The sequence below is a fragment of the Arachis ipaensis genome, chromosome B4, assembly GCF_059453495.1.
Source record: "Arachis ipaensis isolate K30076 ecotype BB chromosome B4, ASM5945349v1, whole genome shotgun sequence".
NCBI lineage: Eukaryota > Viridiplantae > Streptophyta > Magnoliopsida > Fabales > Fabaceae > Arachis > Arachis ipaensis.
In genome coordinates, this window is record NC_142439.1 from 20,946,217 (window position 1) to 20,958,587 (window position 12,371).

Consider the following 12,371-nt stretch of genomic DNA (forward strand, 5'->3'; position numbering starts at 1 on the left):
GTATAATACATACATTCATACTTATGAGAAATATTAGTGGATAAATGGTAAAATTCGTCGCTAAAAAATTACTTATTTTTAAAATTAATTTTTAAAATTTTTTAATTAAATTTATTTTTTAAAAATTTTAATTTAATCGCGTTAGTTTTTTTGTTGACGGCATCAAAATTTGTTAATGTGACACGTTAAGTGATACTACAACACATATATGAATTTTAATTGACTATTAACATGATAAGTTTATGAAATTAGATTAAATAAAAATCTAATTAAGAAAAGAATTTGAAGTATAAGAATCCTTCAATTTGGGGTTGATATCTAATTTCATAAACTTATAATATTAATCACTAATTAGGACTACTAGGTGTGTGTTATGGTATCATTTAACGTGTCACATCAATAAATTTTGATACCGTTAGCAACAGGAGCGACAGAAGAACTAAAATGACTAATTTAAAATTTATAAAGAATGAATTTAATTAATTTTTTTTAAGAATTAATTTGAATGATGAATGATTTTTCGAAAACTAATTTGACCATTTATTCAATATTAGTGTTATGTACCTTAAATATAGAGTTACACAATAATTTTATATAAGTTTAAAAATCTTAAAGATCGAATATTGGTGGTATATGTAATATATTTATATATTTTTATAAATAAAGAGTTATCATATATAATATCACTTCACTTTATTGATTTTGAAGAAGGCTGGTATAATTTGTCCAGATAAATTAAAATCACCTATCTATATATATTATTCTTCTTTCTATAAAACAAAAAGAAAATAAAGATGATTATATCATTGTTGAATGTTCTGTAGCCTGGGTCCAATCATCTGGAGCTCAAATTTCTTGATATCCCCAGCAATGTCCCTCATGGTAGTGTCCAAAACATAGGGGGTTTTTTCATATATGAATTGTGTTGAATTTGCATAGATCTTGCATGATTCTATGTTCTCTGCTATGGTTCCATGGTAATGGTAGTACATGATTATCCCTTTGGTTTCGTGTTTCGTTTGCCCTTCCAAATCCATCGACCAGTGAACCCCAGATGCATGCAAGTTACGAGGTTGCGCTGCATATTTTCTGTCCCATCTAATTCCTTTCTTTGAGTTCTTGTACACCAGCTTCTCAAAACCCCATTTTCTAAAATAAATAAATTAGTTGTTTTATATTTTTTCATATGAAAATAATGGCTAAGATGTGATCAAATACGTATTATATTAAACATTTAGTCACTTTTGAATAATAACACCGTTTATAACTAGGAACATACATTACAAAATACAACCGTTGACTGCGGCACTAGGTCGAGATGTTAAACAATAGTCTGACAAAGGGTAACAATAATGAAAAAATATAGGTAAATAATAAAAATATTAAATAATATGAATAATAAAATATAGATATTCAATTCTTAAGTTTATGAATAGTTATTCTAATATTAAGATTTAAGTGAATAATTTGGAGTGTAATATGTTTTTATTTTATTGGACCAATTTTAAAACTCATTATTCATATTATTTACAAAAACAATTGCTTACCTAGCAAAGTACAACAATAATTAGTTAGTAAGAAGTTTATATATACTAAAATTGTGAGAATGCGGTGACTATATAACTTTAATAATATTTAAAAAGTTTAATTATTGTGTTGGTCTTTATAATTTCACTAAATTTTTAATTAGGTCTTTATACTTTTTTTTTTTTAATTTTAATTTTGTAATTAAGTCCTTCCTAGTGTAAACAGTATTAGAGTTAACTGAATATTCTTCGCAAATTGAATGTATTTATAATTAAAAACTTAATTAAATCTTTGACCACATGTATTTTGATAAAAATTATATGTTAATTTTAATATTTTTAACATGAAAATGATGTAATTACAAAATTAAAAGTAGTGTAGGAATCCAATTGAAAGAAAAAAAGTATAGGGACCTAATTAAAAATTTGATGAAACTATAGGGACCAACAGAATAATTAAACCTATTTAAAAAGTATAGTTAAAATTAAGATTATATTTTTTTATATTTTGATAATATTTTTTATTTTATTTATTAAATTAAAAATATTATTAAATAATAAAAATATTATTTTAATTTTAATAATATCATATCTTTTATAATCATAAATTAAAAATGTTTATGTGTACTAAAATTAATAATTAAAATTATTTATTATATTTATATATTTATATATAAATATATATATAATTTAATTTAGTAATTAATAATTGATTTTGGTGTATATATATTTAACATAGTTAGATAATAGATATTATAGTACCATCTTACATTTTATCTATGTTAGGTTGATTTTTATTGTTTTTGGAATTCATTATTATAAAAACACCCAATTTACGTGATGATGAAGAGAATTTGAGAAAGAACACCATCATACCTGTAAGTTTTGCCATAATCATAAGAGAGGCAAATATTTGAACTCATAGGCATTTGGAGAAAGGTGAATTGAGAGAATTCAGATTGGGAATCCAAAACAGACTTAAGAGTATTGTTTGGGCGAACGTATATATATTCGTCAACATCAAAGAAGAACATCCACTTTGCCATGAATTTATATCTATGCAAACAATCATTCACCACAATGAACTGATTATGGTAGTAACCATCAAATCTTTCTTGGTCCTTTATGTCATGCAAAGTTATGTACCCAAGCTCCATCCATGGCTTCAGCACCTCAAGAACCTGCTTGTGAACGCCGCCAGCATCATAGATCACAAAATGCGACTTTGGACCAAAGAATTTCACATGGTAAGCAATCCATTCGCGGATACGCTGAGGGTTGAGGTTTCCGTAGACGGGAGAACCACAGTAATAATAATCATATTTTGGTGGCAAAGTAAAAATGGAAAAGTTGACCGCATTGGGAGATTCATTGAGAACATCTATTGTATCGGCAACATTGAAATTAGTGTCACCACCGCCATTAGTTGAGGCACGGAGCACTAGCTTCCCACCCGTGTTATTGCCATTTACGGGCTGTGAGAAAGTACAGTTGACGACCACAGCAGTGTAGACCCTGCCGAAACCGAAGTCTGGAAGGATCTTGTATCCAACTGTGGAGATTGGTTTTTGAGAGGAGGAAGAAGAAGAGAACCAAATGCATTCATAGGTGGGATTGGAATAGACATGGAGGGGCTTGGAGGCAAGACCAATAATGGCAAAGGTGTTGAGGCCTCCCCTGTATGCTCCCATGGTGATGAAGTTGTATGCTGCCCAACCGTATGGGTTAAAGAGGCGTTTTATGATACTGGCTTGGAAGGGTTCATCGGAGAGTGAGATAGTTAAGCGACGAGAAGGTAAGAACTGAAGGAATAATGTTGAACAGAGACCCATTAGAAACAGCGTTATGAGAAGAAGAAGAAGGAGGAGTTTCAATTCCTTGGCCATCTCTTTGTTTCGGTACTGCACGGTGTACGTGATTGTTGATTCAACCGGGTATGCATGTCAGATAATTAATTAATAATTTATTTTTTAATAAATCAGAATAAAATCCATTTATTATAGCAATAATAATAAATCCAGTTGTCTGCACTATAATTATTAGACCCGATTTGATCCGACCGATTTACACAATCTAAAGCGAATCATATTTAAATTTTTTTATAAAAAAACAAATATATCCCTAATTTTTGTTTAAAAAAATAAAAAAAATTATGATCCAGTGAGTTATGTAAATTGGTTGGTCTGACTGGATTTGATAACAATTGGGTTTATTGTTTTTGTTATAAAAAATCGATTTTATTCTAATTTTTTAAAAAAATTTAAAAATAACTGATTCATTAATACGTCCAATAATAATACGATACATAAGTATTTAAAAAAAAAACGTTTTACGCGTCTTTATAGTAGCATCCTCCTACAATTAAAACCTCTTTATTTTAACACAGTTTTGTTTTCTTTTTGCCACTTTTTATTTTTAAATTTAGTTAATGATTATTTTAAGAATATTATAAACATTAAAAAATAAATATATACATTGCAAATACGTTAAATAGTAATTTAACACCGTTAGTTTAATAATTTAATAAAAATATTATTTGTACACTAAAATTAGTTATTAAAATCAGTTACCAAAATATATATATATATATATATATATGTGGTTTAATTTATTTTTAATATATATTTATATTTTAATATATATTTTATACTAATAACTAATTTTGATGGCTAATTTTAATGTATACGTAACATTACTCATAATTTAACACTATATTTAATTTGCTAATATTTTAATTAATTGTTGAATAAAATAATAAATTATATTAAATATGTAGTATTGTTGTTTACTTAAAGTAACATAGGATTTAGAAATAAATAAATAATTGACTAAAATATAGTAAAAAAGTAATGATATCTAAAATATCCTTGACTAAGTTTATTTTGAGTACTTACAGTGCCTTTGACCTGTATGCATGTGTATAAATGCGTCAATGAAGTTTTAATATCATTGACTACATTTACTTTAGTACCTGAAAATGCATCATGAAGTTTTAATACTTTCCTACATTGTTTAGTTAACACATTAAAAGAAAGAAAAAGTATAGGAGAACAATAATTTTAGTGAACAATATGAATAATGAGATTATAAATGTAAATTACTCATAAATTTAATTAATGATATAATTAATTTAATTATACTAATAACCATTTTTCAAAATTTAAAAGGATAAGTCAAAATGGATTTAATTATACTAATAACCATTTAATTATACCAACCTGGGAACTAGCACACGTTTCTTATCCTCACCATATCCTCTATCTTTTGGTTCCCAGCCCACCCACGCAGCCCTCCCTCCCGGTTCCAACGTCCGGCAGCCCCTCAATTGGAGAAAAATTTTTTTCACTTCACCCGTCGACCCGTGCACTGTGCAGCCCGGCGTAGGTCACCGTGATCACGTCATGTGCAGCCCCTGCAGCCCAAGGCCTCCACCATTGCAGTCCCTGCAGCCCAAGATCTCCACCTATCACAACCATTTTAATGGAGCACAATTCCGTTGAACCGAGTTGTCTCGTGCCAGTTTCTTTTACTGGTGATTCGTTCAACGGAGAAAGTGAACAGTTGGACAAGGTAAACAATGTATCTTGTTTCTTTTAGACGTATGTTTATTTTCATATAAATTAGATAGTTATTAAAAGCTCAACATTCTTAATCCATTATGATATTTTGTTACAAACGGAACAATTTGGATGGTGTTCTTGTTCATTCATGTGGTTATTAGTTAAAGTGTAATATATAAGTGGATGATCCGGTGAAAGGATTAGTTTGAATTTTTTCTACCTAAAAAGAGAAAAAAATTACATTTTTAGAATGGTGGAATGTTATAATACAATGTACTAGTTAGTTGTTATTACTTACTAGTTACAGATTGGGTTCTTGCTAAGTTTTTATAACTAGTTTCAATGATCCATGTGAAAAGTTCTAAAGAAGATGAAGTTAGAAATTTATTTATTGGATATGATGAAGTGTTACAATACCATGTGAAATTTATTTATAACTAGTTAGTTAGAAATTTATTTATAACTAGTTTCAATGAACCATGTGAAAAGTTTTTAGAAATTTATTATGTCGATAGTGGGTTGGTTTTGATTGAGCTTGTTTGTTTCAGGATAATCGTGTAGAATCTGCTGCAAATCAAGCTTCGGAGGCTTCCGCTCAGCAGATTACTAAGCAAGGACTTGGTGGATTCATGTCGCTCTTAAACTCCTTTGACAATACCTAGATTGTTTACGATACTGCATCCATTATGTTATATTAGAGGTCCCTTTTGTTAGGTCATACAACTCAATATGTATGTTTCATGGTCATTTTCTTTGTTTAGGTTTTCTATGATAAGAAAGTTATGAAATTGGTATTTTCATGGCATTATCTTGATGCTACTCACGTATCTGGCCTGTTTATACTTTTCTGGATGTCGATTGATTGGTTGTAGAATACTGTCTGCATAATACATGTCGTATAATCTGTATTTTAACCATTTAATAAATTTGGGATGTTGTGTGCTTTTAACTTCGAGTGGCATGTCTAGGATGTTCGCTTTACTACGGTTATTGATTGTTATTTTTCTGGTGTTTGGATGGTTACTTCTTATCGGATTAGCTATTTGTTTTTGATTATTTAAATGTCATATAGTATGGATGTTTGATTCCTTAGACTTGTGCATGGTTATTTTTTTTATATACGAGTGTCTTAGTAACTAAGATAAATAAAACGAATGTTCGGTTTAGTAGGTTTGCAGATGATTATTTCTATTTGTTTCTGGATGGTTATTTAGTGTGTATCACGAATGGAATGTTATTATTCACGAGTTATAATGTGGATGTTCACCTCAATATATTACTGGATGGTTATTTTTAATGTTGATTACGAATGGCTAGTGATTAGTTATGGGATTTATAATGTGGATGTTCGCGTTATTAGGTGAGTGGATGGTTACTTTTAGTGTGGATACAAAATTGCATGTTATTACTTACAATAGTTATAATATGGATGTTCACTGGCTCAGGTTCGTGGATGGTTATTTCTAATTGTGCCAATATGATTTTTGCCTGTGGATTGCGAATTATTTTTTTTAGTGTGTATTACGAATGGTGTCTTAGTGGTATATCACGGATGGTCGGCTTAGTAGGATAGAGTATGGTTATTTCTATATGTTTCGGGTGTTTATTTATAAAACTTAAGAGTTGTCTGTTATTAGGTACAACTAGTACAAAAAAGATGTTTGATTTATTACTTGGGTGGATGGTTATTTCAGTTTTAAGTTGTGATTCACCTTGTGTGTGGATGGATCCGCTTAATACCTTTGTTGTTCCTTACTCTTAGCTTTTAGGAATCGTTAACTACATGCAACAAAACCAAATGTATTGCAATAGAAATAAACCATATAAATGGATTTCAAACATGTTTGCCTTAATCCAAGGATCCATTAACCATCTGATATTACTATCCATGCTATAATTTAAAAAAGAAACATATCAAAATCAACAGCATAACACCCCACAGTCGTGTGTACTAAGAGTACATAGCAATTTAAAAAAAAAATTAAATGTTAAACAAGTTCCTTGGAAGCATAGTTATTAAATTTTGAAGTTCTAATTAAGTAAGTCACCAAAACAACACCTAATATTGATTGCGATGGTTATCAAATATGCTGTTCAAACATGTAAATAGAGTCTTTACACGGTTAGACTCAACGCCAATAGTACTTTCACTTACATCCATCCCAATCAAATAGATCAAATGCAAGTGGACATGTGAGGATTAAGTAAAATACACTTTTAGCTAATACTAGAACATTGTCATTAGATCCAAAATTATACTTTCAATTTTTTCTTAAAATAAACCAACAGGATTCCAATTCAAGCCTATCTCTTCTATATCAAATATTCATAATCAGAGTATTTAACAGTTTCTAAATTTTGACCGCCTCTTAGGTTAGGTTTTGGAATGAAAAAAAAAAAATTTTAACTTTGACAACCATCTTGCAAACACCTGGAAAAAATTTTTAACCATGGGTTAATGAATAAAATGAGAATTACAATGTAGTGAGAGTACATAGGCAGTAAGAGTACAAAGGCATAACACCCACAGTCATGTGCAGTAAGAGTACATAGGCAATTTTAAAAAAATTCAAGTTACAAAAGGTCCTTGCAAGCGTAGCTGCTTTAAAAAATTGAACTTCTAAGTACCTAAATCACCAAAACAAGTCCTAATATAACCAGCTTTCGCAACATCAGCAAGTACTACCTAAATGATGTAGATCATGTCACATTTTTTTAATCCATCCTTTCATACAAAATTGAACACCCGTTATTTATAGAAATTAACGGTCCATCATATGAACCAGAAACAGACAAAAAAAAACAACACTAAAATTTCAAAGCCAGGCTCCAACAAATTTCAAACATCTTTGCCTTAATCCAAGGAACCATGAACCATTTGATATTACTATTCATGCTATAATTTAAAAAAAAATATCAAAATCAACAGCATAACACCCCACAGTCGATTGGAGTAAGAGTACATAGGCAGTTTAAAAAAAATTAAATGTTAAACAAGATCCTTGTAAGCATAGCAATTAAAAATTGAAGTTCTAACGACGTAAGTCACCAAAAAAGTCCTAATATTGATTGGGATGGTTATCAAATATGCTAATCAACATGTAAATATAATCTTTGCACGGTTAGATTCAACGCCAAAAGTACTTTTACTTATATCCATTCCAATCAGATGGATCAAAATGCAAGTGGACATTTGAGGATGAAGTAAAATACACTTTTAGCTAATACTAGAAAAAAGTAAATTTATCCCAAATTATACTTACAATTTTTATGTAAAATAAACCAACAAGATTCCAATTCAAGCCTATCTCTTCTTTATCAAATATTCATAATCAGAGTATTTAACAGTTTCTAAATTTTGACAGCCTCTTAGGTTAGGTTTTGAAATGAAAAAAAAAAATTTAAACATCATCAACCAAGTTGCAAACACCTGAGAAAAATTTTCAACCATACGTAAATGAATAAATTGACCATCCTATCTAGATTCATTAAACAACTCACAAAGCAACATATTTATAGCACGTGCCTCAGACGAATTGCTGAGTTACTAATAACCGAGGCAAAACAAAGCCAAATACAATAACTCGTTAAAATACAAGACGCGAAAACCCGAATGCTCATAAACATGTACGTATCATTATTCCTTCCCACTACATTACGTTCACAAACAAAAGGATAAGTCAAACAAACCCAGGAATTTCCAAAAGCAACAAAACCCTTCTAAGCAGGCAGAACATAAAAGTTACTGTAAACATCTAAACATTCAATATACGGTTATCAGTTCTCTAACCTTCAATCTGGGAAGAGAAACACACCTCACGGCTTCTCTTGTTGCACCCGGTAATGACTCCAACCAAGGCGAACATGCAACGGCTACAACCTAGGGAGACTGCGGTTAAAGGCCAACGCCGAGGGTTTCTGGGCGACTTCCACTCGAGGGGGCCAGGGATTCTCCTCTACTGCTGGTGGTCTTCGCAATGGAGGCGTTGGCGGATGCTCGGTACGACAATTGGCAGGATGAACTACGGGTAGCAGCAAAAAAGGAGCAGCTAATGGAAAAGGTCATCCTTCGTCAATGCCGTTCGAAATAGCGGGGAGGGAAGGCTAACGTTTCCTTTCCTAAAGGGTGTTCGAAAGTTAGGGAAGTGGAAAGGTTTTGACAGTTGGGTCAAAGAAAGGGGGAGTAGATGGGATGATTACAATGATATTAATTAAGATAATTAAAATTAGGATTTAAGAAATAGAGTGTTTATCAGTATACCTATATTATTAATCTAATTGGGCTAACTATTAAGGCCCGTTGTTCATATTGTTCCCCAAAGTCATTGTCCCCCTAGCATCTCCCTAAAAGAAAAATTATTGACTAACACGACAACTCATTTTTTAAGAATTTTGCGAAGAATTATATGATTTTATTAAAAAATAAATATTACATAAGTACTTAAAAAGATTTCATGATGAACTTCTTCAAAATTTCTTTAAAAAAAATTGGAATAAAAATATTATGTAACTAAATTAATTTTATAACTACATTTAATATAACATCTTTAAATTCAACCAAATTTCTTACTCACAGAAATGTGTTTACTTGAATAAATAAATTTTTACGGTATAAACAAAATTTGTTAAGATAAACATACAATTATTTTAAGAGAAATATAAGTAAAAACAAAAAAAAAGCACTTAAACACAAAAAATTTTTACAAACACAAAAATTTTATGATATAAACACAAAATTTTTAGAGTTTTTTTACATAAATAAATAAAAAAAAATCAATTTTACATTATTTTATGAAACAAAAATCAAATATACAAAACTCTTCTTTGATTATTTATATATCTAAATCATCTTCGAGTACGCAATTTTAAGTCAGAGAATAAACATATTAGAAAGAGATGACGATTAATGAGTAGTTAAATTTCAAATTGAAAATGCACATACATCAGTCTAGGTTAACTGTGTTACATTCATATATAAATGATCTTAAAGAAAATGTTTAAAATCTAAAATACAATAGTAATCAAATGTAAAAAACTATTAAACATGAATCGAATGATGGTCTAAGACTAGTACTATTTACAGATCAACATAATAATTAACGTCAGGGATGGAGTTAGGCTAACTATTTAGGAAGGACGGTGTTTAATAATTTACTAAAAATATTTTATATTACTATTTCTATTAATAAAATTAAAAAAAATTAAATATATAATCTCAATCAAAATAAGATAATAATATATAAAAATTACTACTTATAGTTTTGTATCATGAAAAGGTTATTTGACGTTTTTTTCTATTTTCAAAATCATCTATAATTGAATTTGTGTCAAAAATAGCTGCTAATTCTTTTTCTATATAGATGACCAAATTGTCTGCAAAAAATTCATCAGCCATCTTACTTCAGAGTCTTGTCTTAATAATTTTCATTGCTGAGAAAGTTCTTTCTGTTGTTGCTATAGACACGGGTAGAGTCAAAACAAGACGTATTAATCTATCAACCATGTGATAAGTTCTTGATTTTCCCATTTCTTGCAACTTGTTGCACAATTCACAAAGTAAACCAATGCCTTTCAAATGATTTGGTATATCATGCTGATAATGTTGCAATTGAGATTTCAAAATATTTAGCTCATTAGAAGAAAAGTCAAGGAGATAAAACTTCTCTGCTAACCTACTAATTTCTTCAATATTAAATGATTTAAAATTGTCCTTAGGATCCATAGCACAACTCAAAGTCAAAAGCTCTATTGTTTGCTCATTAAATCTACTATTCAACTCTTGTATTTGAGAGTCAATTGTTGCTAAGAATACATCTATTCGATAATGATGCTCAACTGTCACACTTGGTTGACGAGATCGACCTCTTCCAAAAATATATTGTGCACTCATATTAGGGACTTCAATTTCATGCTTTTCACAAAAATCTTTAACATTTGCAAGAAAATTGCACCATCCACCATCCACCACAAAAATCTTTAAAATTTGCAAGTAACTTTGATGTAGAAACAATATGCATTGCATTAATAATACCTTGAGATTGTTGTTGCAGTTCTTGGCAAAGAACATTAGTGATTCTCATAATCTCTTTCATCAAGTGCAAAGTGAAAACAAATTCAAATGACAATAATATTTTACTAACACCATAAGCCTCACCTCGTTGTGCATAAGTTGTCCTGTCTTCAATGATATTATTGAGAACAATATTGGTAGCAGTAAATATTTTTACCAAACTGCAAATAGAATTAAAGTGAGAGCTCCATCGAGTATCCCCGACTCTTTGTAAAGTGCTTATTTGATTCGCACCTTTGCCTGTTTCTAATTCATTTTGAGCAACCAAATTTGCATTTTCAATTGCTTGAGCTTCTTGTAATTGATCATGTCTTTTTGAAGCACTAACAATAGTGACAATAGAATTTAATTGAGTAAAAAATTCATGAATTTGAAGTACCTCTCTTGAAGCAGCCACCAATGCTAATTGTAACCTATGAGCAAAACCATGTACATAATATGCTTGTGGAGAATCTTTAAGAAACAAAGCTTGCAAACCATTCCACTCACCTCGCATGTTGCTAGCACCATCATACCCTTGACCCCTAATATTTTCAACTTGGAGATTATAATGAGAAAGGACAGAAATTAATTCTTTCTTTAAAGTTGTTGCACAAGTATCAGTGACATGCACAAGATCAAAGAATCTCTCTTAAACAAAACCATCTAGAGTAACAAATCTCAAAACAATGGCCATTTGCTCCTTTTTAGATTCATCTCTAGCTTCATCAACAATAATATAAAATTTGGCATCTCCAATCTCTTCTCTAATTGAATTTCTCACCTTAGTAGCAAGAATATGTAAAATTTCTTTTTGGACATCATTTGAAGTATACTTAGCATTTTTTGGAGCATTTTCTAAAACATTCTTTTTCACTCTTTTATTGTAAGATCCCAAAATTTCAACATTTCCAAAAAGTTACCTCTGTTGCTTGAACTTTGGCTTTCATCATGTCCTCTGTATGCGCAACCTTGAAACGTTAACCATCTAATGCAATCTATAGATGCTTGATAAACCCCATTTGTAGGGTTTATCTTGTGTTGAATTTAGAGTATTTTGTCAACCTTTTCTCACATTTACTCAATAAAATAGCATGATTTTGTGATTGTCCCCTAATTTGTGCTTAAGTGAGAAAACATGCTTTTAGACCCTTAATTTGATAATTTTAATCTTCCTTTGATTCCACAAGATGCTTTGATGTGTTTGTTAGTGATTTCAGATTGAAAAGGGCTAGG

The 12,371-nt window shown here is 30.0% G+C and overlaps 1 pseudogene across 1 annotated transcript; it reads right to left on the minus strand.

The window, feature by feature from the left end:
• Window positions 1-803: 803 nt before the first annotated feature.
• On the minus strand, window positions 804-3,412 carry LOC107636214 (galactan beta-1,4-galactosyltransferase GALS2 pseudogene; annotated as a pseudogene). The gene is made up of 2 exons (XR_015880979.1): window positions 2,403-3,412; window positions 804-1,149 (listed from the first exon to the last, which is right to left on the minus strand). The product of XR_015880979.1 is annotated as a galactan beta-1,4-galactosyltransferase GALS2 pseudogene (transcript).
• Between the last annotated feature and the right edge of the window lie 8,959 nt (window positions 3,413-12,371).